Source organism: Artemia franciscana, chromosome 3 (genome assembly GCF_032884065.1).
Source record: "Artemia franciscana chromosome 3, ASM3288406v1, whole genome shotgun sequence".
Classification (NCBI taxonomy): Eukaryota; Metazoa; Arthropoda; class Branchiopoda; order Anostraca; family Artemiidae; genus Artemia; species Artemia franciscana.
The window spans coordinates 12,982,472-12,988,097 of record NC_088865.1 but is presented as its reverse complement, the minus strand read 5'-3'; positions in this window follow the sequence as shown (position 1 = coordinate 12,988,097).

Here is a 5,626-nt window from a genome sequence, read left to right as displayed (position 1 = left end):
GGCTTGGGAAGGGGGGCGCAAAGCGCCCCCACCAATTAGGTGTTGGGGGCGCGAAGCGCCACCCCAACAGCTAATCTATATATATAAAAATAAGTTGTCTGTCTGTGTGTCTGTCAGGTGACGTCATGTTTCTGTGTCGACTGACGTCATGAAGTTAGTTGTCGTCATTTTTGCTATGACGGTGACGTCCATTAAGATATTTAAGACATATATGTTCACGTAGAAATCTATTAATGTTTAAGTTTAAAAATGACTGATGAACTTACAATGGCAAAAGAGAACAGCAAGAAATCAGGCTTGCTGCTGATAGAAAAAGTAAGAAAAGAAAGCGTGCCGAGGAATCAGAGCAACCTGAAAGTTATCGCCTGGCATTCAGGTACAGCCCAGTCGATGATTATAGCTTGAGTAGATGTGTTCAAATCGGGACAATATCTTAAATTTGTCCCTATTGCAAGGCCTTGAAATTCAATGGTGAAACAATGGGAATGTGTTGCGCTCAGGAAAAGTTAAACTTCCTCTATTGGCTGCACCACCAAAGCCATTGAAGACTTTCCTTACTGGAACTACGTCAGAATCTAAGCGTTTTTTGTCACAAATCAGAAAATACAACTGATGTTTCCAAATGACGTCGTTTGGAGCCAAATCGAAAATCCAGATCAATTTATGTCTACTTTCAAAGTAAAAGGGCAAATTTATCATAGAGCAGGGTCCCTTCTACCATTCTCAGGCGAGAATCATAAATTTTTACAATTGTACTTCATCAGTGATAGAAATTCTGAATGCATGCACGTTGCGAAATTTCTCTCCAACGTTGAAAGGACAATCGTTTCCCAATTGCAACATCTTTTCCACGAAAATAATAATTTAGTGCGTCTGTTCAAAACAGCCATCGATTTTGATGCCTGATACGCATAAAATTGTTATTTCCGCTGACAAAACGCCTCCTGGCTAACATGTGCGTAGATACAATGCTCCAACTATCGACGAAGTGGCAATCGTTATGGTCGGTGATCAGTTTTTACCTCGAGATATTATTCTTCATAAGCGAAAACGCTCAGTTGTTAAGAATTGCTGAAACTCATCGATGCTACGATGCCCTACAATATCCTATCATTTTTTGAAATGGGGCCGACGGCTATCACTTTAATATTAAATTGATGAATCCAGCCACTAACAAAGAATGAATAAGAAATGCAGTGCAATGCATTATATTCCTATTGACTAATGATTCGGCAGGATGAAGAAATTATATTTTAAAATGCCGTGAATTGTTTCACCAATTTGTCGTTGATATGTATGCTAAAATTGAATCAGAACGTTTGCTATATATCCGCCTGAATCAGACAAGCTCCGCTCTGAACAATACATTCATTTGCGAGATGCAGTTATAAATTGACGGTAATACCACAAACCGTTGAAGATTAACAATTTTACCTTCGTCATATGCTGGCAGTCCCCGTCATATGCATGAATATGCTCAAGATGCTATTGCGTATGTTCGTCTCTATGGTCGTCCAGATTTATTTATTACATTTACATGTAATCAATCTTGGGACGAGATACTGCAGCTTTTACTCAAGGACAATCGGCGGTTCATAGGCATGACATTACGGCCCGTGTCTTCCGGCAAAAGTTGAAATCACTGATAAACACATAGTAAAACTTGAAGTGTTTAGGTCAGTGCGATGCTGGATGTACTCAGTGGAATGGCAAAAAACGAGGTTTGCCACACGCACATATACTAATCTGGCTACATAAAAAAATTACTTCGAACGAAATTGATGATGTGATTTCCGTTGAAATACCTGATAAAAATGTCGATAAGGGGTTACATGATATTATGTAAAAAATATGATACATGGACCTTGCGGTGCACTGAACGAAAATTCACCATGCATGGCCAAAGGAAGGTGCACAAAGCAATATTCTCGACTTTTAGTATCCAACACAATTACTGGCAATGATGGTTACCCACAATATAGAAGAGATCTACTGAAGATGACGGTAAAACAGCAATAATAAAGAAGCGTAACGGTACCACCATCGAAGTAGTAACCAGTGGGTTGTTCCATATCCCCATTATTATCAAAAACATTTAATGCACACATAAACGTTGAATACTGTAACTCCGTAAAGGCCAATCAAGTACATATGTAAATACGTCAACAAAGGCAGTGACATGGCAGTTTTTGGCTTGCAGCCAAAATCAAAGATATCGACGAAATCGTACAATATCAGGCTGGAAGATACATAAGCAGTAATGAAGCTGTTTGGCGAATTCTTTCATTTCCGATACATGAACGTAGTCCAGCTGTTGTTCACTTAGCGGTACATTTACAGAATGTCAACGTGTTTATTTCTCGGAAAACCAACGGTGCAACAAAGAACCCTGAATCCACCGGATACAAAATTAACAGCTTTTTTTTCGCTTTGCAAAAATGATTCTTTTGCAAAAAAAACTGCTGTATACTGAAGTGCCTTCGTATTACACGTGGAATACTAAAAATAAAGTATTTGAAGGTCGAAAACAGGGGTAAGTCAGTCGACGGCCCAACCTACCATCTTCAAAGATACCACGATAGGAAGACTCTACACCGTTCACCCCAATCAACATGAATGCTTCTTCTACGCCTGCTTTTGGTGAATGTACCCGGTCCGACATCCTTTGAGTATTTGAGAACTGTAAACCGGTACTATACTTGACCACTACCGTAGTGCATGCCAAGCTCTGAATTTATTGGAGAATGACCAACACTGGGATAACTGCATCAATGACGCGTGCGAAACGTCAACCCCAAGTCAAATTCGTGCATTGTTTGGCATCATTTTAAGAACTTGCTCTCCATCAGCTCCTACAGAGTTATGGGAAAAATATAAGTCAAAAATGTCCGAAGATATACTCCATCGAAAACAGTTAGAGACGTCAGATATGACTTTGATTTTACATCTCGAAATTTTATAACTACACTTTAGTTATTATAGAAGATTTGTGCGTACGTATGGCAAAACAAACCTCTTCAGGATTTGGGAATGCCTTCACCTAACGTATCGCTGCTGTTTCGACATGTGTAGAATTGGATCGCGAACAAAGTTACAGTACGAGTGATCTATTGTCCGTATGTACAAATAACATTTCCAAGTTAACGTCGGAACAAAAAGACATTTATGATACGATAATGCATTGTGTCGATAACAACGTTGGAGAAATTTTCTTTTTGGATGCGCCAGGAGGTACTGGTAAAACGTTTGTGATAAAACTGATTCTGGCATCAATTCGATCAAAAAATGATATAGCGTTGGCAATTGCGTCGTCCGGAATAGCCGCAACATTGCTGCCTGGTGGAAGAACTGCTCATTCCGCTTTGAAATTGCCTCTGAATTTGCATTCTACAGAAACTCCCACGTGCAATATTTCCAAATCATCTGGGATGGGTAAAGTATTGCAGCAATGCAAACTTAATTATTTGGGATGAGTGCACAATGGCACACAAAAAATCGCTCGAGGCTCTGGATCAATGCTTGAAAGATTTGAGAGGGGAAGTCGAAACCCTTTGGCAGCACATTAATATTGCTTGCGGGAGATTTCAGGCAAACATTACCTATAATACCTAGATCAACTCCTGCAGACGAAATGAATGCTTGCTGAAAAATTCTAATTTATGGGCACACGTAAAAATATTAAAATTAACTACAAATATGGGTGTCCGATTGCAAACGATGACTCTGGTCAAACATTTTCAGATCAATTGCTGGCAATTGGAAACGGAAAGCTCCCAGTAGACTCATTTTCAGGACGTATACAACTACCTGCTGATTTCTGTAATTTAGTGACGTCCAAAAATGAATTGATTGAAAAATTGTTTCCGAATATTCTAAAAAATTATAAAAATAATAATTGGCTAAGTGAAAGAGCGATTCTCGCACCCAAAAATATAGACGTCCACGAAATCAACAATATGTTTTGACCAAGATTCGACGACCAGGCAGTCCTTTACAAGTCAGTCGACACAGTTTTGGAACCAAATGAAGCGGTTAATTATCCATCTGAATTTTTAAATTCCATAGATCTTTCAGGGTTTCCACCACACGTGCTACAACTAAAATAGGCGTACCAATATACTTTTAAGAAATATCAACCCACCAAAGCTTTGCAATGGCACGCGACTTGCCGTAAAAAAAAAAAACAATGGAAAACCTAATAGAGGCCATAATCTTGACAGTGCCTTTTGAGGGTGAGGCTGTTCTTATTCCTCCCATTCCCATGATTCCAACGGATCTGCCTTTTCAATTTAAAAGATTGCAATTCCCAATTCGATTAGCATTTGCAATCACCATTAACAAAGCTCAAGGTCAATCATTAGAAAAATGTGGTATAGATCTTAATACTGATTGTTTTTCCCATGGACAATTGTACGTTGCATGTTCGAGGGTCGGTAAACCTGACAATCTATTTATATGCAGCGACAATTGGACAGCGAAGAATGTTGTATATTCGAAAGTTTTACGCAGTTAATTTGTATTGTATCTATCTATCTATCTATCTATATAAAAACGAGTTGTGTGTATGCATCTTTGTTTGTTTGTAAAAAGAGCATTTGCATATGACGTCATTATTAGTACATACGGCTTTGTATATGCAGAGACAATGGGAAAGCCAAGAATGTTGTATATTCGCAATTTTTACGTAGTTTAACTCATGCAGACGAAATGAATGCTTGCCTGAAAAATTCTAATTTATGGGCACACGTAAAAATATTAAAATTAACTACAAATATGCGTGTCCGATTGCAAAACGATGACTCTGGTCAAACATTTTCAGATCAATTGCTGGCAATTGGAAACGGAAAGCTCCAAGTAGTGGGAAAGCCAAGAATGTTGTATATTCGCAATTTTTACGTAGTTTGAAACTCATATATAAATCTATCTATATTCACAGGTGGGACACAGGGACACAACTACAATGGCGCGTAACTAATATGGCGCGTAACGACTTACGCGCGCGGGGGGGCTTAGGGGGGCGCGAAGCGCCCCACCAACTAGGTGTTGGGGTGGCGCGAAGCGCCACCCCAACAGCTAGTATAGATATAAAAATGTAGTGTCTGTCCGTCCGTCCGTCTGTCTGTCACTAAGTATGACGTCAATACATAAAAAAACTAAAAAAAAAAGAAAACTAAAAAAGGAAAAAAAACTAAAAAAAAGAAAATTAAAAAAGAAAAAATGAAAAAACGAAAATGGTAAAAAATCTTAAAAGTAAAAAAAGAAAAAAAAAGAAAATAACTAAAAAAGAGAAAAACTAAAAAGAAAAAAATTAAAAACCCTAAATTAGGTAAAAAAATGAAAAAGAAAACAAGAAAAACAAAAAAAAAGAAAAAACTAAAAAAAGTAAAAAAGAAAAAAAAAAGAAAAAATAAAAAAACTAAAAAGAAAAAACTAATAAAAGAAAAATCTAAAAAAAGAAAAATCTAAAAAAAAGAAAAAATATTAAAAAAACTAAAAAAGAACTTTACATGACGTCATATTCAATATAACCTCAAAAAACAAAAATAAAATAAAAAAAGGAAAAAAAACTAAAAAATAATAAAAATCTATAAATGACTTCATATTCGCAACGCGAAACCAGGCTTGC